Source organism: Phacochoerus africanus, chromosome 11, assembly GCF_016906955.1.
Source record: "Phacochoerus africanus isolate WHEZ1 chromosome 11, ROS_Pafr_v1, whole genome shotgun sequence".
In the NCBI taxonomy this organism is placed as follows: domain Eukaryota; kingdom Metazoa; phylum Chordata; class Mammalia; order Artiodactyla; family Suidae; genus Phacochoerus; species Phacochoerus africanus.
In genome coordinates this window covers 116565103-116591002 of record NC_062554.1, presented here as the reverse complement: position 1 = coordinate 116591002, position 25900 = coordinate 116565103, and the positions used below count along the sequence as shown (strand labels likewise).

The 25900-nt window shown below is 41.5% G+C and overlaps 2 long non-coding RNA genes across 3 annotated transcripts in view; one reads left to right on the top strand and one right to left on the bottom strand.

Annotated features, from left to right (window-relative positions):
* LOC125111990 (uncharacterized) overlaps positions 1-25900 on the bottom strand; it is a 248545-nt gene that overhangs the window by 174925 nt on the left and 47720 nt on the right. The gene's annotated exons all lie outside the window — the stretch shown is intronic.
* Positions 282-25900, top strand: LOC125111991 (uncharacterized). Of its 2 annotated transcripts, none has more exons than XR_007131004.1 (4): positions 282-440; positions 20989-21111; positions 23033-23143; positions 25664-25900. It is a non-coding gene; the product is annotated as an uncharacterized LOC125111991 (long non-coding RNA). The 2 variants fall into 2 exon arrangements; XR_007131003.1 differs by lacking the exon at positions 282-440 and adding an exon at positions 19138-19294.

The following is a 25900-nucleotide window of genomic DNA, read 5'->3' as shown; positions in this document are numbered from 1 at the left end:
AATAAAATTCATTAAAAAAACAAAAACAAATATTTATCCTGAGTATAAATGTATTATATATTTTAAAGTACCAATAAAAGTATTATTTCATTTAAAAAAAAAAGATACTTTTCCTCCATTGCTCAAGCAGACAATGTAGCTTATATTTTCCAGTCCTCAGAGAGAGTTGAGCGCTTTTACCCTGTGCTGTGTGCACTCACCTCCCTTGGGAAGAAGGCAACATTCCAGCACAGAGCGATCCCACGCCCACGGTAAGTCCTGCAGCCTTAACTCCCCAGCAGTTACCATTTCTGTGGACGGGGCCAGGAGGATGGAAAGCCTATGAGGCAGATGGTGTATCTGCCCCTTTAAACGTGGCCAGAGAGAAACTCTGCTTCCTAGATGGCAACAGCAATACCACTTCTAGCTGCTGGCTCCACTGGGTGGAACATTCTCACACAGTAAGTCTCACCCCTTCTACCAGCCTGAGCCAGCTGGTTTCCTCTCCATTCTCTAGGGAGGGTGTGTGTGTGTGTGTCGATGGTGGGGGGGGGGGGGGGCAGAAATGGGCAGGAGAAGGGTGTTTAGAGCATGAAAAGGTTCAGGAAGGGTTTTGTTCTCTTCCAAAAAAAGGACTGAACCAGCAGAGCCTAGAAATTCCCCTTCACAAACCAGTGGTGTTGAGAACACAGATGAGGGATGCTGTAAATTTAGCACTGACTGTCCCTCATCTGGACCATAAGAGTCTCTGATGCCTTAACCTTGTCCTCATCGCTGAAACGTATGTGGCAAATGCCGTGACTGAAAATTCCTCGGGAACGCAGCTGGGGAGCAGGCTGGACCCTCACTTTGTGTGGGGTTTTGCGGCTGAAGCCAAGACACATCTGGGAGGTTGCTCTCGGGGTGACAAGAAGGCACACAAGAGCATCCAAGGATGGGGGGCCTGTACTGGTGTGAGAGTCAGTGTCCTACTGCCCCCTAAATCCTTCCCACCCGTCTCCCCCTGACTTTGGCAAAAACAGAATGTCAAGTAATAGGGAGGAATATTGGTCCGCAAACTTGATTATATGAGAGATGGCATACGGAGTCATTTACTTGAATTTAAATCTGACTAAGAGTCCCTTGCCCTCCAGTCTGGTGGGGAATCCAACCAGTCATTCCTCACCCATAACCCTTTAGGGTTGTTCACCAGTCCCCAGGGATGCTTCTGTGCCCAAAATATTGGTGAGGCCCCTCCAGCACACAATGCCCACAGCTCTGTATCCTCCTCATGACCTTGAAATCCAACCTCACTGTGACTTTCTCACCACCTTAGAGGGGGGCTGGGGCACTGCAAGCCCACTCCACCAGGATCTGGGTCTTGCCCTCCTAGGTGTGCCATCCCCTCCAAAGTCTTGCCAGGCTCCCCACAGGCACTGTCTGGAAGAGGGGCAGAAGTTCCCATGCTTTGAGGAGCTCTCTGACCACCCCTCCCCCTCCCTTCCCAGAGAAAAGGAATCCCTCCTCTCTCTTCTCTCACCTCTTTCCCCTCCAAAGTCCTAGCCTCCTTCCTTCCTCCCTCCAAGAAAACCAGGAGACTGTCTGCATGAGTTTAAGGCAGTGACCTCAACTGGAAGCCAGCAGGACAAAAAATTCTGCAGATACAATATAAATAGTGGACAAGGCAGATGAAGATCCAGTGTACAGGGAGCTTACATTCTATTTTCTGCTGGGGACATAGAGACAGGCATGGGGAGGGTAAGTAATCACATGCAAACCAGTGACAAACAGGATCCTTTCAGGCAGGGCTGAGTGGCTAGAATAAAACATACCAAGGGGACAGGAGGGAGGGTAAGAATGCTCCTAGGTCAGGGAAGTTTCTCCATGAAGGTGTCATGTGAGCTGAAGCCTGAATGACAAGGAGCTCAGTGCATGGAGATCTATGGGAAGAGCATGGGGAGGGCGGGACACCCAAAGTTCAAAACCCAAATTGGGTACAACCTGATTTTTAGGAGTAACAGACAAAAGGCCAGTGGGACCACTGACTTGACTTCAGAGTTGGGGATAGGGGTTTGCATTCAGGGAAAGAAGGACTCTCAAGAGGGAACATTTCTGCAGAGGAGATAAGTGAGTCCTGGAACAATGCAGCAGGTTGCAGTCCATGGAGAGAGGTGGCCAATTAGGGACACTCCAGCCATGAAGAAGCATGGCCAACAGACTCTAGAAGTACTGACAACCACTTTGGGGTATTAAGTTTCCATTTTATGGGTTATAATTTTCTTGTGGTATCATCAGGCCCTGGGGGAAATTCTGTCACATAGCTATAGCCTTGAATTAGCTATCTGGGGGCAATGAAGTCCAGGCTATGTTCTGGTTTGGAGGACTAGGCCATAGGGAGCTCCGCAGACATGGCTACAACAAGCCTAACGTGATCAGAAGAGCAAACCAGTCAGACGGAGCTGTGAGAAGCCTAGATGACTGGAGGGACATGTGGGCACTCCTTGGTGATTCTCAGAAACACCTGGGGAAGGAACAGGATTCCTGAGACATGCAGGGTAGGGCTCAGACCGTGGCAGCAAGTTATTAACAGTAATGACTGCTGATGGCTGGAAGGTCTCTTAAAAGAGCAGAAGCAGATGGATGGATGAAATATGGATCATTTTTGGAAAAATAGAATTGGATCTCTAACACAAAATAGCCTTCTCTCAAGAACTTCCTTTGCTGAGTTCCCGCTGTGGCATAGTGGGTTAAGAATCCAACTGCAGTGGCTCAGAGTCACTGAGGAGGAGCAAGTTTGATCCCAGGCTGGGCACAGTGAGTTAAAGATAGCTATAGCTTGCCATAGCTGTGATGTAGGTCTCAGGTGCAGCTCAGATTCAATCCCTGGCCCGGGAACTTCCATATGTCACAGGGGCAGCCATAAAATAGAAAGAAAGAGAGAGAGAGAGAGAGAGAGAGAGAGAGAAAGGAAGGAAGGAAGGAAGTGATTAATTAATTCCCTTGCTAAATTATCTCAAAAGCTGTTATAATTAAGTTGCCTGTCCAAAGCGCTGACCACAACAGCAGTATGTCCCATCTTGTACCTGGCTATACTGCTCTTCCTGCAGGCACCACCTCAACTGGCCAAGCTGGCTTAGAGGACCTGATAAATTTCCTGATACAATACCAAGGGTGAGACCAAAGAGATGGATGGGAGTAGTGGCTGGCATAAACCCCTGGAAAGGCCTGGCATAGAGGGGGGATGGGCAAGATGACTTTTCAAAATTCATACTATAAACTATCATCAATTATTCACTCAATAGCCTTGGGAAGAAATGGCGACTCCTCATGGAGCTTATGTTCTAACAGGTGAAAACAGATCATAAACAATAAAAGCATAATAAAAACTCAATCATATGATGTGATGGAGAGAGATAAACGCTTTAGAAAGAAAATGTAGAAGAAGATAAGGGAAATCAGAGTACCAGGAAGAGGGCCCATTGCATTTCTAATACTGTGGTCAGAACATGGCAGCATTTGAGTAAAACATGAAGGAGACAAGGGAGAAGAACATTTTAGGCAGAGGGAACAGCCAGTGCAAAGGACCTTGGGTGGGAGGTGTGTGGCTGGTACATTTCAAGAACAGCCAAGAGGCCAGTATGTCTGGGCTATCAGAGGGAGCACAGGCTAAAGAGGTGACAGGGCCTGCCATGTAGGGCCCTGTAAGCTGCTGTTAGAACTTGGGACCCACCAGCTGGTGCAGAAACTGCAATGAGCTCCATTACAGTGAGGGCCACACATTTTCATGTCTGCCTCCCCAACACCTGGCCCATTCCCTGCATCCAGCAAATACTTGTTGAGTGAATCACTGAGTATGATATGAGTTTTTTATCACATCCTGGTACAGGGGCCAGTGCTGAGTCACCAATATGGCCCCCACTTCCCTGCCTTCCTCCAGTGCTGCAAACATCCTGGATGCAATGGCAGATGCTATCTTCACCACCCAAAGGTGTGTCGTCACCCTCCCTAAAGGAGGACATTGCTTCTCCCCAGAGACCACATTATTTGACATTCTTGGAGAAAAGGGTGGAGAATGTAGGTCATTGTGACCAAATGAAACAAATCAGCCGGTCAACCTTACCTCCAGGCCCTGCATCCCTGGCTCCACCTTTCCAGGCTCTGCGTCAGCCCAGCCTGCACCCCAACCCCACCTCCCCCCTCCCCACAGAGTCCATTCCCTGAGCACTGCAGATTTCCTCAGAAAGGAATTCCTGTGCAGAGTCCAGGCAGGTATACTCATTTTTTTGTTGTTTTTGGTTTTTTTTGAGGCCATACAGGTCAGCATACCAAAATTTTTCCAGAGCCTAAAGTGCCAGCCTATAATTGAAAGGAAAAAAAGGATGATCACAGCCCTGTTCCCCTACCCAACTCCTACCCTTCCATGCCACCGGAAAACCAGGGCCCCACAGGCCTGTGAGAGATGAGGGGTCAGCTCAGGCCAGCATGTTCTTATGGGAGCTCTCTCCCAAAAATGAGCAGAGCGACACCCCTGGCCCAGGGCTATCCCTCCCGGGAACTAGATATGACTGGACTGGGCAACCTGTAATGAAGCTTTGCAAATGCTTCTCCAACAATGAGGCCCCACCACTGTTGTCCTCTGACACTCAGAGCTGCAGTAATCTCCCTCCCCAGACTTACTAAAAGCTCCCCTGAACTTTCCCTCAGTCCTTGCTGCTCTAGCACCTGCCAGCCCTGCAGGAACATCCCTGCCTGTGGACCCAGAATCGGGGAACAAACAACGTGAAGGAATGTAAACGTGCTCTAGAAAGGTAAACACTTCAGACAGAAGTTACTCAAGAGGTTAGCAGGATCACCAGACACCTTAAAATATACATCTGTTCCTATTGCGGCTCAGCATGTTAAGACCCCGACTAGTATCCAAGAGGATGCAGGTTTGATCCCTGGCTTGCTCAGTGGGTTAAGGATCCAGCATTGCTGTGACTGTGGTGTAGGCCTGCAGCCGAAGCTCCGATTCGACCCCTAGCCTGGAAACCTCCATATGCCTCAGGTACGGCCCTAAAAAGAGAAAAAAATGTGTGTATATGTATATATATATATATATATATATATATATATATATATATAAACACACGTATAAAAAGGTGTATACACACACACACACACACACACACATATATACATACACATCTCTTTGGCTCAAAGCCCTGTTTTATATCCTAGGGAAAAATCTACTGCCAGCCTTGAGATTTCTGCAAATTGCAAGGGAACCTATATCCTCCCCTCACCTCCGGCTCCAATTTCCTGCCCTCACTGAAATCTCATTCCCTGCTCTCCATAATTCCGCACCTTTTTCACCCAACCCTATCCCCTAACCTAAAAACAATCATTTTTACAAGCATTGTACATTAGCCGAATTTTTATTGACGGTTTGTAGGTCATGAGGGATGGGTTACATTTTCTCACCACACAGCAAACAACCCAACACCTGATACTAGATGTCCCATTTCTTGAACATTCTCTAGGGATCTCTCATCATCCAGGCTTTAATATGAAGTACTGCGGCTCCTCTCTCCCTAACTCCCCCAGGAATTCTGCCCACTCCTAGCTCAGAGAGCCCTTGGCTCCCTCCCCGGCTTTGCACAGCCAGAGCCGAACTGGGTATGCAATGGGACCAAAACGAATTGACTCCTTTAGAAGGGCCAGCTTTCCAAGACACCTGCTTTAAATGGTGATCCTTTCCCTCTGTTTTACCAGTAAAGTTACAATTAATTATAACTCATTAGGAAGCAAAGGATATATTCTCTCTATACACCCTCTGATGTGTAGCATTCTCTGCCTGCTATTTTTAGGCCCCAAGCCTCCAACTCCATGCATAGCTAAAGAAACAGACTTCCCTAACTTAGATTCCCTCTTCCAACAGCATTAGCCCTCTGGCTCTTATAAATAATATACATAATAACCTTACTTTACCAGTTATAACTGCTTCAAATACCTCTGCCACCAAATGGTCTAAACCAAGGAGCTTAACCTGGGTCGAGGAATGCGCTAGAAAGCTAGACAAAACCACAAAACCTCTGTGAATCCCTCAAACTGTAAGCAACTATGTGCATTTTTCTGAAAGAGGGTTTATAACTTTAATGAGATACCCCCCCAAAGGTTTTAACCACTTATCAGTTAGCCAGAGAGCAGGAATGGAGCTCTTTATCAGCAATGCAGCCTAAGGTGCTAAGGTAGCCTTAAACCAGGTCACTCTTTAATTGGCAGTTTGGGAAAGAGAAGAAATCATGATTTTTAAAATAGTAAGTTTTCAAAAATAGCTGCTATGAGAGTTGTAAAAAATCAACAGGAGCCAAGAGCAGGGAAGATGAAAATACAAATTCTTGTTTTTTATAGAGAGTTTTAAAAAAATGTGCTTCAATAAGCTAGTGCCTAATAGCTAATGCCTTTACAAAGACATCAATAAAGTGATTCTGAAATGCAGGCATTTGCTCCTATACGTCACATTCTGAAGAGTCTGGCTTTATAATCTTAAAATATTAACCATAAAAACAAAGATGAATCAGATACATAGATTTATTGTATTCACTGGAGAATAGCTTTGCTCAGATAAAACAATTGCAACAAATGAACCCAAAGTTAAGGATGGATGGAAGCCTAGAGCCAATTAAAATGAAATGGGAAAGAGATTTAAGTCTGAAAATTGAAGATAAGGGTTGGCAATTATCCTACCATCTAACCAAACACACAACTGCTACTGTTCTGGATGACTTGATGTATTTTTAATTATCATATCAAGAGTTTGACTCTACTTAGAAAAATGAAAAACGGTAAGAAAAAAAAAAAACCTCTTCATCTCTTTCTCTTATTATTCAGAAAGAGAAACACCCCTCTTTGCCCACACAGTCTCTCCACAGAGACAGAGTAGTGCAGTGCCACTGAAATCATATCATATATCATAGAGAAAGAATGCTCACCATCTCCTGATCTGTGTTTACCTCATATTAATTCTCAGTTGAATGTGGAAATGTTTAGTTTTGCCTCATTTACATTGTTAATAGCCATACACTAGATTACAAGAAAACAGGCGAGGAAGAAGACCTTTAGAATGTGGCAAATGGTTTAAAAGTCTTAGCTGAATTTTCCCAGTGGAAGACATTACACTTAGGTTCCAGGCAAGAAAGTCCCTGGCTGTACCTGAGTACTAGAAGGGCTCCTATACCTCATAGGACACACACACACTGAAGACCGTGTGAACACCTCTGTTACTAGAGATCTGGCACTCAGAGCTGGTGCAGAGCAACCTACAATCCCAAAGATCCAATCTTGCTTCTAGCACCCATCAGGCCCCAAGAGAATACTTCACAGCTCTTGCCCATGTCCTCAAAACGAAAAGAAGCTGTGTCTGAATGCCATGAAGGTTTGTGGGTTTTTGTCCTGCAGACATTGAAGCATAGGGAGGATTTGAGCAACAGAAGCACTTAGGTAGAAGAAGAAGACAAATTAACTTGTCAAATCCTTCCTCTCGGCATTAACGCTATACTTCTTGCATACCAAATGATTGTTTCCTTGGAAGTGCTAGGTGTCTGTTTTCTTCCATCTCTTTGTACTCTAATTCAAGGTTCCAGAAGTATTCACAAATGAGCACAGTATTTACAACAGATGCAGGTAGCAGCTGAGGAACATTATGCAATATTAAGCAAATCATATCACTCTTAAATTTGTGTATATGGTTGAAGCATGGTATCAATATTTTAATTAGTAACTAGAAGAATACTGAATGTTAAAATTGTAGATGGTTTTCTTTTTGTAGAAAGCATTTTAAGATAATTAAATTTCAAGAAAAATCAAATTAAAATTCAGTTTTATTTAAAATACTTACATTTAAGATTTCTTCAAGGAAGATGGAGTAGATATACTTAGATATACCTATTTCTTCCATTAAAAACCAGTAGCTCAGAAACATCAGCAGGCAGGCAAAACAAGCCCCAACAAAAGCCCTCTCTCTCTAGTCAAAGGAATAGGACAAAAGCAGCCTGGCAGATAGAAAGCTTTTTAGATTATAACAACTCTACTCCAGGCAAACACATATCTATGGCCCACTCCCATCCATGCTAGCAAAGTTCAAGTGAGAGCCTAGCCATCCCACTCTTAAGACTGTACTTAGGTACCTCACCACCCCCAGAACAGGTCATGTAGGATGCCTGGACTAAAGTCCTCACTGAAATAAGCTTCCCTCAACCCACGGTGTCAGTGGAGATCATATTGAGGGCCCAGACTCCCATCTCTTTCCAGCAGTAACAAGAAGCCCCTCTCCCTCATTCCCCTCTGGGTGCTGTCAGAGGAGCCCACTGGAGTGTCAGGACTTTCACCACTGCCCACTGGTAACAAGGTCATTCCAACTGCAGAGTCAGTAGAGACCACATGGTAGCTGGAACTCTCACTTCCCCCTGGCAGTAACAAGGAGCAGCCCCCTAAGTGGCAGTCTTCAACAGAGGACAAGTGGGGAACTTGGACTTCTACCTCCACTTTGCGGTAATGTAATGATATGACCCCTCCCCTGATAGAGTGGTAAAAAAAAAAAAAAAAGCCTTCAAAACAGGTTTAAATAAAATCCAGAGCCTCAGAACATAGTATGGAAACATTAAATTTTCATTTGAAAATCACTCACTATACCAACCACCAGAAAAATCTCAAACCAATGAAAAAAGACAATTAATAGATATCAACATCAAGATAAAAGAGATGTTAGAATGATCTGACAAAGATTTTAAAGCAGCCATGTTAAAAGTGCTTCAATGAACAATTAAGAATGTGCATGAAAAAAAAATACATAAAGTCTCAACAAAGAAGTAGAAGGTGTCAACAAAGAAATAAAAGGAATACAGAAGAACCAAAGGAAACTGTAGAACTGAAAAACAATAACCAAAATAAAAAGCTCAATGGTTGAACTTAATGGTAACTGGGAAGACAGAACAATAAGAACTGCTCAATCTGAACAACTGAGAAAACAGACTGAAAAAAAAATTAACAGTGTTTCAGGGACTTATGGGATCCTAACAAAAGTTCTACTATTCATGTCAATGGAGCCAGAGAGGGAAAAGAGGATGGGGCTGAAGAAGGGCTCAAAAAAAAAAAAAAAAAAAAAGCAATGGTAGGCTTAAATAAAACAAACAATAAAAATGGGAGGAGTTCCCACTGTTGCACAGTGAGTTAAGGATCCAGCATTGACTCTGCAGCAGCATGGGATTGATCCCTGGCCTGACGCAGCGGGTTAAGGATCTGGCATTGCTGCATCTGTGGTGTAGGTTGCAGCTGAGGCTTAGATTCAGTTCCTGGCCTGGGAAACTCCATATGCCATGGGCACAGCCAAAAAAAGAAAACCAACAACAATGGGTGAAAACTTCTCAAGTTTGACATGAGACATAAATATGCAGATTAAAGAAGCTTAGCAAACCCCAAACAGAATACACTCAAAGAAATTCATCAGCCTGGATACATCATAATTAAACTCTTGAAAATTAAAGACAAAGAAAAGAATCTTGAAAAAAGCCAGAGAAAAACATCTTGCCTATAGGGGGTAAACAATTTGAATGACAATGGATTTCTCATCAGAAACCATGGAAGTCGGAAGAGTTTTTTCCAAATAAAAAACATTTTACAATATATTTCAAGTGCTGAAAGAAAAGCGCTGTAAACCCAGAATCCTATCCAGCAGAAAAATTATCTAAGAATAAAGAAGAAATCAAGATATTCTCAAAAGAAGGAAAACTAAGAGAATTTGTCACCAAAAAAACCTACCCTAAGAAAACAGATGACGGAAGTTCCTTAAACAGAAAAGAAATAATAAGAGAAAGGAAGGGGAAAAAACGCAAGCAAAAATATAGGTAAATACAAGAGGCTTTCCTTCTCTTCTTGATTTTCTAAATTATTCTTAATGGTTGAAGCAAAAATGATAACTGATATGATTGGTTCTAAATAATATAAAGAGGTTCTTATATGGCTCTAAATGTATATAGAGGGAAAATTTAAGACATTTATATTATAAATGGAGAAGGGTAAAGGATATAAAGGAGGTAACTCTATACTTCACTTAAACTGGTAAACTGACAATACCAATAGACTGTAATAAGTTATGTGTATATAATGTAGACCAGCCAATTAAATAGCTATACATGAGATACTCAAAAACACTATAGTAAATCAAAGTGGAATTCTAAAGAATATTTGAGTGACCCACAGGAAGACAGGAAAAAGAAAACTGAGAAATGAAGAAAATGTGAGAGAAAAGTGAGGAAACAAAAATAGAGTATGGGTTTTCGAGTGGATAAGCAATGAGATCCTGCTGTATAGCACAGGGAACTATATCTAGTCACTTGTGATGGAACATGATGGAGGATAATGTGAGAAAAAGAATGTGTGTGTGTGTGTGTGTGTATATATATATATATATATATATATATATATGAATGACTGGGTCACTTTGCTGTATGGCAGAAATTGACAGAATATTGTAAATCAACTAATAGAAAAAATAAAAATCTTAGCCAAAAAAGAATAGGGCATACTTCAACTTTATCAATAATTATAGAAAATGTAAATGATCAAAATATACCAATTAAAAGACAGATATTAGGAGAGAGGATTAAAATACATGATGCAACTGTACACTCTCTACAAGAAACCACTTTAAATATGATAGTATAAACAGGAAAAAAGTAAAAAGATGGAACGAGATATATAATGCAAACATTAATTAAAGGGAAATAGAAGTGCCTATATTAATATCAAATAAGGTAGACTTAAAAGTAAAGAAAATTAGCAGGCCCAGAGAGAGATGTTGTATAACGGCAAAAGGGTCAATCTACCAAGAAGACAAAGCAATCCGAAATGTGTATGCACCAAAAAATGGTGTGGCAAAATATGTGAAATAAAAACATAAGTGAAAGAAGAAATACACAAATCCATAATTATAGTTGGAAACCTCAACACACCTCCCAAAACAAATGTTAGAATAACTAGATATAAAATCATCAAGGATACGGAATTCATCATCAACCAACAATATAATCAACATGTATAGAACACTTCACTTAACAAAGGGAGAATACATGTTCTTTTCAATTTCCCACAAAACATATATCAAGAGAGACTATAGACTAGGCCATAAAACAAACCTCGACAAAATTAAAAAGAATTTAAATTATACAGTGTGTGTTTTCTGAATGCAATGGAATAAAACTAGAAGTAAATAACAGAAAGATAAAAGGAAAATCTCCAAACACCTGGAAACTAAACAGTACACTTCTAAATAATCTATAGTTTAAAAAGGAAGTCTCAGTAAATTTTTTAAAATATATCAAAATGAAAGAAAATGAAAATACAACATAGAAAAATTTGTGAGAACACAGGTAAAGCAGTGCTAAAAAGTAAATTTATAACACTGAATGGATATGTTAAAATTAGAAAAAGTCTCAATAATCAAGTCCCTATCTCAAGAACCTAGAAAATGAAAATCAAAATAAACCCAAAGTGACAAGAAGAAAATAATAATGATACAAGCAGAAATGAATGAATTTGATAACAATGAAAAATCACTGAAACAAAAAGTAGATTCTTTGAAAAGACCAAGAAAATTGGCAATTGTCTAGCAAGACTGACAAAACATGGGAGAAAGAGAGAGGAGAGAGAGAGGATAAAAACTATAAATATCAGGAATGAAATGGAGGTATTGCTGTAGACTCTGCAGCTGTCAAAAAGAAAACAAATGAATACTGCAAACAACTCTGCAGACCTATATTTGATAAATGGGCCGATTTCTTGAAAAATAAAAAAATACTATAACTCACCTAATAAGAAATAGATCATTTGAATAATCCCACAACTAATAAGGAAGTTAAATGTTTAACTCCCAAAAAAGAAACCTCCAAGACCATATGGTTTCACTGGAGAATTCTACCAAACTTTTAATGAGAAATTAATAACAATTCTACACAATCTCTTCCAGAAAACAGAACAGGAGGAAACACTTCCCCATTTGTGTTACGCAGCTGGCATTACCTGATACCAAAGCTAGGCAAAAAACAATACATGAAAAGAAAATGACAGACCAATATCCTTTGTGAATTTAGACACAAAAATACTTAACAAAATATCAGCAAATAGAATTCAGTAATATGAAAAAAGAATACACTATGACTAAGTGAGGTATATTTCAGGGATGCAAGGCTGGTTCAATGTTCGAAAAGCAACTAATGTATGTAATCTACCAGCCAACAAGTCAAATGAAGTAAGTCATATGATCACATTAATTGATGCAGAAAAAACAGACAAAATTCAATATTCATTCACAAGACAAATTCTCAGAAAAATAGGAATAGAGGGAACTACCCCAACTTGATAAAAAGAAGCTATAAAAACCTACAGCTAACATTACACTTAGTGGTGAAAGACTAAACACTTTTTCCATAAGGTCTGAAACAAGGCAAGGTCTGCTCTAACCACTCTTATTACTCAACAGAGTGCCAGAAATTCTAGCCAGTACAATAATGCAAAGGTAATTAAAGGCATAGAGATCAGAAAACATTAAAATGCGAAACACAATAGTCCCTATTTGCAGATGACATGATTGTCTACATAAAATAATAAAACTCCTAGAACAAATAAGTGAATTTGGAAAGGTCACAGGAATCAAGATAAGTATACAAAAACTCATTGTTTTTACATAGACCAACACTGAATACACAGATATCTTAATTAACAATACAATACTTTTTACAATCACACATGAGAAGCAATGGGTGTAAACCTAATAAAACATGTACAGGACCTGTATGCTGATAACTACACAATGCTGATTAAGGAAATCAAAGAAAACCTAAATAAACAGATCATTTTTACAGATTAGAAGACTCAAATTGGTAAAGATGTGAAATTTCCCCCAAATTGTTATACAGGTTTAATGTAATTCCTGGCAATATTCCAGCAAAACTTTTTGTAGATGTGGGCAAGATAATTCTAAAATTTATACAGAAAGGTAAAGGAATAGCTAAGACCTTTTTGAAATAGGAGAATAAAGTAGAAGGAATCAATCAACCCTCTTCCAAGACTTATTGCATAGCTATAGTCAAGACTGTGATCTTGGTGGAGAGAAAGACACACAGATGATGGATCGAATAGAGAGGCAGATACAAGCCCATGCAAATATGCCCAATTAATTTTTGGTAAATATGCAAAAGCAATTCAACAGGCTTTTTCAATAAATGATGCTGGAGCAAGTGGATATCCATAAGTGAAAAACAAAACAAAACAGAAACAAAACTTTGACCTAAATCTCATACCTTATACAAAATTGAACTTAAAATGGATCATAGACTTAAATGTGAGCCACAAAACTATAACCTTTCAGAGAAAAAATGGGAGAAAATCTTCGGGATCTAGGGCTTGGCAAAGAATTCTTAGACTTGACACCAAAAGCACCATCCAAAAAAAAAAAAGGAAAAATGAGAAATTTCCAGGATCACGAAGTGAATAGAAGGGAGAGAAGTGTGTGGCTGTAAAAGGGCAACATGAGGGATTCTTGTGGCGATGGAAATGTTCTTTATCTCTGGAAAGGGGTACAGGGGATCTCCCTACATTCTTTCTTATAACTGTATGCAAATCTATAATTATCCGAAAAAATTTAAATTCATGTAAAAATTCATTAGCTATAATTTGTGTTTGTTAATTTTAATATATAATTGTAAATGTTTTAGGTAAAACATTTTCAGTAACGTACATGAAAAATAACATCAAATTTTCACTTTTTAATGTTTACTCCCATTTACAACTTTGATGAAAATACACTCAAATATCATTCTGATGACTTCATTCCCTTGTTTAAAAAACAGGTTTCTACAACATAAAATCACTTTAGCTTGGCATTCAAAGCCTTCCCTTTTCCAGACCCTTGCCCATCAACCCAGACTCACCCTTCACACCTGCCCACTGGCATGAAGACACTTCTCTCTCTATCCTTTGACCACATGAAGTTCCTTAATGTGTCTCATTGCTTAACACTTCTCTGGCTGTTCACCCAATAACCTTCACAGCTTTCAAGACTCCACTAAACCCACCTCTTCTAAGAGTTCTTGCCTGTTCCCCCACCCCCACCCCCTTAAGAGTCCAGACCAGAGAGAATTCACCACCTCTCTGCAGTGGCACCATAACTGGTACATCTATCTTGGTACCCAATAGGCCACTGCCAACATGTCTTTCTGCCTGCTGATCTGTGAATGCCTTCAGAATGGGGACTGTATAATATCTACCTTTGCAGTTCCTGCACGTCATACAGTGTCTGGCACATAGCAGGTGGTCAAAAACGTTTGTAGAAGCTCACTTGACTATCACTTGACTCCTGCATTCTTTTGGTTTCCTTGACCACTCCTTTTCTCATGCTCCCTGCCCCCTACCCAAATTCATTCCTTACTCTCCTACAGTCTCTTAGACTTTGTTCACAGGACAGTCAGTTTTGTGCATGCTTGCCTAAGAGTTCCACGAGGATGGGCAGTGTGCATTGTTCAGACACACCAAAGAGGTCAAAACCAATTGATAAACAAGATGTTCAACAGACGAGTGAACAAATGAATGAGTGACCTCGGAATATTTTGTAAATTATACAATGTAGGTTGTTTTTTAACTCAGTTCCAGAACCCTTTATAAAGAGAGAGAGAGAGAGAGAGAGAGAGAGAAAGAGAGAGAGAGAGAGAAGAACAGAAAAATACACAAAAACCATGTAACTCACAATGAAAAGCCCTACGTAGTAGCAGCACATACAGGGGAGAAGGAATACGTGGTTGGAATCATGAATATCACTGTACAGCTTTTAAGTTTGGAGTTAGTTTCTTTGAATCGTTCTTTGGAACCAATGGAAGGAGGGAGGGTGAGAAATCATCACATCCTTTCCAACTGCTTAGAGAAGAAGCCCAGTGTGAATCCTATTTTTCATGTATAGGCAAAAAAAAGAGACACAAAGACATGTCAAATCATCAAACACCACATTTCAGTTCTATGCACAGTCCCAGCCTCAAGGAATTTACAGTCTACTTTCTGCTGTAATCATTCCAAATGTTTGCCTTTAGAGCAGTTTAATGTAATAAGGAAAAAATTCATGGGAAAAAGTGTGGACTATAGTTTGAAAAAAGCCTGGGTTCAAGACTGGCTTGAACTTTGCTAGTTATAGAAGCCTGCCACTTAATCTGTTTCCCTGGCTGTAAAATTCAATATTGGACCACTTACAATGGGACAGGTGTGAGAATTAAATAAGATGATGTATGTAAATTGTAGAGTGTAAAGCCTGGCACACAGTAGGCCAATAAATTATGACTGTGCCTTTCCCCATCAAAGGCACCAATCTCTGGATTATGAACTTCAAAACCCCTTCAGGTGAAATATTTTTCTCATTTAAACTGTATTAGAAGCCAAAGTTATAACATCAGGAGAATACCTAAGAAAAGCATGATATGTGTTAAAAATGTTATGTTAGAAACCCTGCAGGGCTCTCAATAAATACTTGTTGACTGACAAATGTATTGTCGGATCATAAAAATCACAGAGATGGAAAGAGATAACAGCATAAAAGGGTAATTTGGAATCAGCACAGGATAATGATTATACTTCAATAAGTATTTTATTTTTATAAGCAACAGTAAAGGAAACTGGAAATCGTTTGGAAAACAAATCAGGTTTTCTTTTACAGCTACAAGTTTATATGAACACCTAGAGGCACAGTACCCAAAACGCTGGCATCTCACTGGCAAAATTGCTAAAGTGGAAGTAAAAGTGTTCCAGGCAGAGAGGGATGTGTGCAGTCATGACATCTGTGGCCACCTCCCTCCACATGGCCCAGGGAGCAGGCGACCCAGAAGCCTTACACACCCATGACCAACACACCCATGACCAACACACCTGACCAACACACCCACGACCAAAGCACCCATTCAAACACTTCCTATAGCAGCATCATCCCCAAGACACAGTTCAGGTAACAAATATTTATTGAGTTCACTGTGTTCCAGGTGCCATCTGGGCTCAGGGAGACCAAGATGGGTAGATCATGATCCCTGTCCTCAAGAAGAAAGGTAGACATATAAATAAACAATTGTGAGAAGAGAGTGAATCGCTATACTTGAGGTATGTACAAGGACACATGGAGGCACAAAGATAGGAGTGGTCCATTGAACCTGAAGGAAATATTTCTCAGACATAGTAGCAACTGAGCTAGACCTTAAAAGATAAGATGCTCTCCATGCCAAGAGAAGGTAGAGGCAATCCAGGAAGGGGAACCCCTGGGACAAAGGCCCAAGTCTAAATAAACAGATGAACTCAGGGAATTTCAGGCAGTTCCATGAGAACTGGGACATTTACAATTCATACATAATGTATGTAGATAGAGCATCTTACATGCACAGTATTTACGCATCTTCTTTTTCAGCTTCTTCAGTTATTCTATTTTTTATAAAAAAATTATTATAGTTGATTTACAATGTTCTGCCAATTTCTGCTGTACAGCAAAGTGACCCAGTTATACATCTGTATACATTCTTTTTTTTTTACATCATCCACCATCATGTTCCATCACAAGTGACTAGATAGCGTTCCCTGTGCTATACAGCAGGATCTCACTGCTTATCTATTCCAAATGTAATAGTTTGCATCTACTAACCCCTAACTCCCTAGACATATCTTCTTATCCTTGTGAAATGGGCAGCAAATAATTATTCCCACTGTGTTGATGCATGTTCCATGAACTCGACTGCTCGCCTAATATTTTTTAACTTAACACCTGGAGTTGTTATCAGCTACAGGTTGTTAAATGACCCCCTGTCAGCTATGTCTAGCTCTTCATGGGGTTCTGAATTTATACAAGATAGGCCACCCACAGTGATGAAGGTCCTGGGAAGGATGGGAAGGAAGGTCCTGGGAGACTGAAGGATAAAGAGACACAGCTTCCTGGTGTGGGCATCTCAAAGGCCCAACAAAATAACCCAACATCCTGGAGAAACAAACATTCTGGATATGTCAGAAATATGCTAGAAATGTGAGTAGTACATGAATCCACTCTGTACTATGAAACCTGAGCCTTAGGTTCTTTATTTCACAATATAAAAACAAAAACATTTTCCATCGAGAAAAAAAAAAAAAAACTAAAGACAAGACGTGCCAATTTGTGGAGAGACCCACAGCACCTGAGGGTTTTGTGCCACTACAGATCATCTTATTTACAGAAATAGCCAATATTTCCACAGCAGGCATCACTAGATGATCTCAGTATGTTTTTTCACTGAACCTGAGATGAGGGGATTAGGAGAGGTCAAAGAAGAGCATGAAAGCATCCCTTATGCTGTTAAAAATAGTGCTTTTAGGCATCATTGAAATGGCTCTATGGTTGCATTAAAATGGTCACTTCAAAATGTCACCTACCCAATTTTGTGTCCTAGGTCTGCCACAAAAGGTTTACATGACTTTTCCAAAGATCACATAATCCAAGCTTCTAATTCCCCTCCTGTAAAATGAAGACCTGGACCAACTAACTTCCAAAATCCCATTCTGACAGTATACAATTCTGAATTTCTTTTTCACCACATCTAGTTATCCCAAGCTGCTACCTGTACTAACAACCAATTGCCTTGGGCAGCAGAAGGCTAACCTCCAGTCCCCAAAGGCACAGGGGTGGACTCTTGACTCAAACATCACAGCTTAGCTGAAATGCCCATGGGCGCATCTGATCAGTGTCTTTGCCCCTCACCTTGGGCAAATGTGCACTAGAAGTAAATCAGCAAGAAAATGATCACTGCCCCCAAAGTAGTAACTTGAAAATCAATGTTTGCCTTGCCCTCTGTGGTTTCATTTCCTGCCCGGAAACGGAGCTCGGTGCTGCAGATGGGGCCTGAGATGACAAACACTTCTGAGACAGGTTCTGAATTCAGCATGGTTTACTTTGCTGTGAGATATCGCTCAACACTGTAAAATTCTTCTTTTCATGTGGTCAGGTAGAAAGCACTATTTGGATGGACTTCACCTTGGATTTCCTACTTCTGGATGAAATTAGGTAGAGCCCCCGCACCAAAGTGCTTTGCATCACTTTTCTAATGTAGGAGCTGTCAGGATAGGTAGGAAAAGAGGAGGCACCCAAGGGTGCCAACAGCTAGTAGGCAACAGGTGTAAGAAATGCAGCTGCACTGGGCACGCAGCCAGGAGGACCACAGGGTTGCCCTGGGAAGAGCCCATCCGCAGTTCAGCAACACTAGGGCACAGCCTTCTTCCTACTGGGGCCATGAGTCCTGTCTGCATATTTGTAAGGGCATACAAGCCAGTGTTTCAAAACCTGAACTATAAAGCCAGAGACCTGGGCAAAGTTCCATCCCTTCCCCTTACCACCTCTCCAAGCCTCAGCTTCCTCATCCTTAAGACGACGCTAATAGTAGAATCAAACCATATGGGTCATTGTGAGCATTAAATAAGACAGTGAATGTAGAGCAATAAGGTGTAGTCACTGGCACTCAGTGCTGTGCTGAACTGTAGTTGAGCCTGAGACCAAAGGAGAAATTAGTACTACTGAGGCTGTCTTTAACATCTTGCTATTTTGCTCATCATGAAATTTTTTGCACTTTGCACTTCTAATTTAAAAAATACCGCCTTCAAGTATTACTTATCTGATTATTGAGGCTTTTGAAGGGTATCCCTTAACTCTTGCACCCCCACCTAAGAACGCAGTAAATGTTGGCTATTATTTTACCATCATCACACAATGACTGCACATTACAATTCAGCACTTAATTGTCTAATTTCTTGTATTAGTCATTCTTCTAAATGCTTATGTCCTGCTTCCCAACCAATCTGTATACCTATTAAGGGCAGAACTTATGACATATGTCTTTTATCCCTAAAACTGCTGAGTCTTAAGAGATTCAAGTAAGTGCATGTCCAGTGACTGCTTATAGCCTAAGGTAGACTATTTCCAACGTCACAGTCCCCTAATTGTTTTATGTGTTCGTAGGTTTTATTTTATGACCCTTGAGGGCAGGGATGGCATCTGGCATTTAGTCTGGTGCCATGTCTGGTGCAAAGATGGGAGACAGAATGAAAGAGGTGGCAGGGACCTCCGAGTTCATCTAATCCCACACGCTCACTTTACATGGAAATCATCTGATGCTCAAAGAGGAGGCATGATGGCAGCCAAACCACTCAGTGAGAGCGCTGGAATGAGAACTCAGATCTCCTGGGCTCTTTCCACTCCAGTCCTCTGTTAATCTTCATCTATTTCTCCATGTCCATCAGTATCAAGCACAGAATTCTACAGGTAGGAAAAATTCCGTAAGTGATTACTAATTTCCAGAACTTCAGTAATCTTTGCTTAAAAGGGGAGTAGGGAGTCATTGCCTGGCAAGGTGGTTATGAGAACACTGGATTTGGCGTTGGACAGCTCTGTGTCAAGTCCTGGCTTCACTACTTCCTAGCTATGAGACCTTGGATGAAATACGTTTCTTAATTTTCCTCATCCAAAATGTGAACATAATAATAGTACTTAACACATGGAATTGTGAAAAATTACACAAAACAGAAACATGTAATGGGTATGGCAGACTGTCTAACACATACTAAGTGCTCAACAAATATTAGCAATTATCACTATTCTATAAGTAAAGCCCTAAGAGTCAGGCAGATAGATAGAGTCATATGTATGGATGTGTAATATACCCATATTTTTATAGAGTAGCAGATAAAGTCTGGAAATGGAGAGCTAAATTATCAACCAAGCACTTACGATTCTGCTATATCTATCCCATGAAGTCTCATAAATAACTCTGATATCTAATGTATTCTGTGAGATCTCAGTTCCATATAACCGTAACAGGGACCCCACACCTACACACACAGCAGCTGCCCAGCTCCTGAAATTTTACAGATTTCCAAAAGCAAAAGGAGCCCAGACCAGTAGACTCTAAAAAGGGACCTGTCATAGAGTCAAGAATGCTTAACTATAATCCCATTTTTAGTTCCATTTCAAGAGAAAACAAGCTATGTTAGGCAGGACACCCAATCAATAAACAGAAGCCCAGACAAATATAGTAAGACACTCCATGACTTGGAATGTTGCCAGTGCAAGCCTGACGCTATGAACAATGGATGCAGTAACCCAGGGAAACCAACTGCATAACTGAGTTCACACAATACTTCACCTGCTTTTATTCTCTTTTGCCCTCCTCTCAAAGCAAGACTCCGAACCTAAATTCATGATTCCACGGGAAGATGTGAGGCAGACGTCTGTGTGAAAAGTATCCCATTTCTTAGTACCTAGAACCTAGGGGAAAGAAATAGAACTGGATATCCTAACGTCTAATCAAAGACCCTAACATTTTGCTTCTTTCCAGCATCCTTATACCCAAATCCTCAAACTACTTCTGTTTGTCTGACATTAGCATCTCAGAGAAGCAGCCAAGAGCTTGTGGAAGCCAGAGAACTTGAAAGAGCACTTCATATTCAAAGCACTTCTGAATTTTGAAAAATGGGGGCACTACAAATAAACCCATTTTTTTATCCTGTGTCAAACCCTCCACTGGCAATCCGAAAGTTCCCTTAAAATTCAAGGTTTCCCAAAAGCAATGTGGTATCCTAGCTTGGATCCTAACCTCAAATAGGAAAAAACAGGACATTAGTGGATGAACTGGTTAATCCAAAGAGTTCATAGTTCAATTATTAGTATAATGCTAATGTTAATTTCTGAGTGCTAATTGCTAAATGCACCAGGGTCACATTTAAGGTCCACACCAGGAAAAACTGAGTAAAATGTATGTAAGGTCTCTATATTTCCCTTTGTCACTTTTTCATAAATCTAAAATTATTCAAGAGTTTATTCAAAAATTTAGTTTTAAAATAGAAAAAAATAGTCAAGATTTATTTGCTTAAAAACCTTATGTTTGGTGGGTAAGAGGGGTGGGGATTATTATTCTCTCTCCCCAGTGGAAGGTATATTAAAAGGACAAAAATCTCCAGTCTTTTCCTAGAGATCGACCAAAAGATGGCAGCCAGCTGTGTTTGTCCTCAAGGTACCATGTTGGGAAGGTAAAGAGAAATAGGAGCTCCAGGATGTGGGCTCTTCAGTCTGCAGATTCTAAGGTAATGCCTTCTCTCTCAAGCATCCCTATGGGGAATCAAGGACACAATGCATGTTGAGCACTTGGTATGTGTCAGGAGCTGGGTAAGCGGCATTTTCCTTTGCTCTTTCTCAGGACACCCCACTGGCAGCTCCTGGAAGCTCCTCAGGGAAACCTTACAGGGGGTCCTTCCAGGTAGAAGAGCAACTCCTTTATCTTGGCAGGCAGGGCTCACCCATGTTTGTGGCCTCAGAAGGACCTGCTGGATGGCTTAGCACCTGGACTGGTCTCGCAGTCCCTTCCAGAGCAGCATCTGTTCCGCTGGGCTCCTATCAAGCTCTCTGGGGGCAGCTCTGCCCTTGCACCACTTTTTTAAAGAACAGCCCACCCATTGCTCTATGGGGATAGGGGGACCTACCACTTACTTAACTAATTTACTTTTCAGTAAGACTGAGAAGGGAAAAAATGAGTCATGAGCTGAGGCTGGGGGCCCAGCTCTTGCCCCACAGAGGGTCACTATGCAGTGCCATGAGGTGGGTCATTTCTAGAGCAAACTTCGCTCCCCTTGGCTTGGCCCAACTTTTAATAAGTCCACACTGACTCATTCTCTTTTGCTTCAAGGAAACTGTTAAATTCACTAGAACTTGCCACAGTGTGACAGTGTAGAGCCCATCCGTTCTTCCTGGCATTGTCTGGTTTTACAGACAGAATATATTTGGTGAAAGTCCCAAAATTTTATGTCCTGTCTCTATAGGTTGTGAATTTTCTTGAGTAATCTCTGTTCCAAATATTCTACTTTACTGATCCTAGAAACCACCCACGTGAAAATGTTTTAGTATGTATTTTCTCTCTGACAGCCTCGACTCCCCATGTTCTGCCAGCCCATGGGCTTTCTTCAGAAGTGGTCAGGGTACCCACTGGGTGTGTGGGTACCATCAAGGACATTGAGCCACTTATGTTTGGGGAGTCCTTCTCCCTGGGAGGCAGAGCCAGTCTACCTCTACAGAGTTAGCAGTGGTAGATATTCGTTTCCTAGTCCAGACTTAAAATGGAAGCTCGTCATACAAAAAAGCAGGAACCACACAGAATGCATTCTGGCACAGGGATGGCTCCATCCAGCTTACTGGCGGACTCAGAGCACTTTCCAGCTCTCACTGTCACTGCGGCAGAGGTGACAAGCTGCAGTGTCTGTGCTCAGCAGAAGCTGCTCTGAAGCGTTACCAGACCAGTTCTCCAGCACAATTTGGCTATTTCCCCAGGCTGAGTAGCCCCAGAGCCTGGTCCTATGACCGTTCTGCAAATTCTACGAACCAGAGCCTACTTCACAGGTCAGCAACCTGTGTAGTCACACAGGGCCCCAGGCGCAGCACGATCCTGTGCTTAAATGCTCTTCTGTCCGGCTTCCAACCCTTCAAATTTTTGACCAAGAAGCTTCACATTTCCATTTTGTACTGGGCCCTGCCAATTGCATGGCCAAGCCTGCTGTAAGCTAGCTTGGCCATACTTTAGGTTAAGCAGTTCTTAACCTTTTGTGTGCCACAGAGTCCTTTGATGATCCAGTGAAGCCTATGAAGTATATAAAGAATCTTTTTAAATGCACAAAATAAAATACATAGGAGGCTAATTATATTAAAATATAGTTAAATATTTTTTAAATAACGAATATACGATAGTATAGTATGTGTGCTTTTTTATTAGTGCCTTAAATAAAACTACCAGCAACAACTGAAATGGGACTTGAAAATATCTATGGCTTCTAAAGGCAATAAAGTCACAGGTATCTGACATGTCCACATTTATAACTTAAGGAAATGCTAAATTCGGTGAGAGATTTTTTTTTTCATCGATCTGTCCAAGTCACAGAGCTCTACTTTTTTAATGAAAATTTAATTTTAAAACAATTAAAATTTAATCTAAATAAATTCCTTTTCTGCTTCAATCAGCCAAAGCTAGTATGTGCTGCTTACAAAGAGAAGCCTGAAGGATACAGGACCCCAATGGGACCCAGGCCCCCAGGACCAGCCTTGCAAACACAACAACCAGAGTGGCCCCAGGTGAGTCAAAGATGTATCCAACGTGGCTCCGCCTCAGTGTGAGGATCGTAGAGGAGAAAGTGTCAATGACAACAGTCCAGGATGCTGTCTGGGAAGCATGTGACTGGCCCTATGTGTGTGGTACAATCCAAGTGATCTAGACATCTGAGCAAGTGGAGATCCTTTCCAACTGGGAAGGTCCACTATTAATAATGGTTCTATCTTATGAGACGGGAGCTAAGACATATAACTGTATAATCATTGCTCCAAAGCCCACAGCAAGTTGACAGAAAGCTAAAGAGTCTCCTTTCTCAATTTCCCAAATTCTAACCCAGAATTCTTTGTTCTAGATATTTCAACATGAGTTGCTTTTTGGAGATGTCAAAGGAAATATGATCAAAACATACCTCCCCAGATATTTTTTTTTTGGGGGGGCGGGGGGCACCTCCTCTGCATGTGAAAGTTCCCAGGCCAGGGATCGAACCAGTGTCTGAAATTTCGACCTGTGCCACAGCTGCGGCAGTGGCGGATCCTTAACCTGCTGTGCCACACAGGAAATACCCAGGTACTATTTTCTCATCCCCCTTCCACTTTTCCTTTGGGGAAGAGGGATTTAAAAGCCCTTCAACACAAAGGGAATATCTATCCTTTGGACACACTTGAGAAACCTGGGTTTGTTTCCAAAGCAGAAAGCAATCCACTCACAGATACCCTGAATTTTCCAAAGTTGTTTTATATCCGTTATTATGTTTGAGTTTGGGGCACATACCATTACCCCTATTCTACAGATAAGGAAACCAAGGGTCAAAGAAGCTGTGACTTGCACAAGGTCAGAAAGCAAGGAAGCAAAACCAGGTTCCTCGCTGCTTAGCCCAGTCTCCTTTCCTGTGAGCAGATCATAACAAAAAGGGAGGCTGTCTCTGACGGGGAAGTACATTCATGCAGATTATCGAAAAACCAAGATACCCACACCTCAGATTCTGGATAGCAGGTGTCAGTTAAGAGAGGAGAGGCTCAAGAAAGAAAACAGATGACCAAATCCCCTGACCCCAAACAGACTTTGATTTGAGCCCCAGCAGAGGACAGAACTCTCTTGGCCAGTGACCAGCACACAGAGTCCTTCCCATTCCTGCCTTGGTCTTAGGCTCATAACAACAGCAACAGCAGGAAAAGGGCTCCATGAACATAAAAATAAACAAACTTTCTATTTTTAGCAGGGCTGCAGCTGTGAGAGCTTCATTATTTGCTTTTGAGCTGCAGCATTCTGAGGGAGGAGACCCAAGGGTGGAGGGGGTGGGGGGCGAGGACAACTAGGGACATTTGGACCGGGAGCCAAATTCCCCACTGCTGAACCTAATTACACACAGGCCACAGAAACCGACATCCAAACTGGAAGTCTGTGGAGTCTGCAGGTCTGGAAAAACTGGAGGGCGACAACCAGGAAGCCAGCCCGTGACTGGACTCTCTTCTGGCCATATATAGAAGTAAATCATTTCTTACACACATGGTTTTTGAGGGCTACTGAAAACTGTGTTGCCTAGTGACCCCATCAGAGGAGTGAAAGATAAGCTTGTGAGTAGGAGACCTTTCTCCTCTTAACTTAGACTTTAGTTGGAACCTGTGTGACTCACAGAAACTCAGATCCAGCATCCTTGGCAGGTCTGGACATTGTAAGAAGGGAGTTCTGAAGCTGACACAGAGGAGGGGCCTTTCCTTATAAATGTCGTAGAGGCTTTAGGAAAAATATGCACCTGGTCCAATTTCAGAAGTACCTCTTTAGCCATGCAAATGCTTTTAGCTGGGCTATACTCTGACCCCATGTCATTTTTAATTATGTTCTCTGCCCCTCTCATGGCCCTTTTCACATATAGTCCTGATTATATGTTTAGTCCATGTGAGCAGACAGAATTGCAGACCCCAAGGCAGTTCTGAGGAAGGAAAGAACCCAATGCTTCAGGCACTTACAAAGAAAGAAGTGCACAAGCAAGGGTACCACGCTCTTCCATGCTGGGAGAAGGCCTCTGCAACCTCCCAGATGGGGCCTGATGGTCTTCACTCACTGGCAAATATTTACCAAGCACCTCACAGAACCATCCCTGCCCACCCAGAGCTGCAGACCAGTGTGAAGAACAAATAAACAATGTCATTACTGTGGGGCAGGCGCTATGAGGGGAAGCATAGAGTCCTGTGGGAACACAGAAGACTAGTTTCTACCCAAGTCTTAGAAAGCCAAGCTCTTTCCAGAGGAGATGGTGGCTGAGCTGGCACCCAAGCAGGTAGAGATTGGGTCGGGGGAAGAATTTCTCCTAAAAAAGCCCCATGTGAATTCAGCTCTCAAATAATAACATGGTAAGGGAACAGAACAGGGCTAAAATATTCAAGAACTTAACCCCAACACCTCAGACACAGTGCACGTCTACCTCCCAATCATACTGACCATGTTACCCAATAACATTACAGAGCAAATTAATTGCTTTCAAATTATAAGGGGGAAAAAAGAAAAGACAGTATCATAATCTATTTGACCTTGAATTTTGACAGCTAACAATGTAAGCCCTGGAAACTTGGGATTGGAGGAAATCATATGGGCCACTGAGTCCTCTCACCAGGTACTGTAATCCCCCTACAGCGGCCCTGCCAAGTGGTCACCCAGCCTCTGCTCGAATTGCTCCAGTAATGGAGAGCTCTGCAGGGATCAAGGCAACTAGTTGGTTTTAAAAGCAGGAGCTATTCTGACTGGTGTGAGGTGATATCTCATGGTAGTTTTGACTTGCATTA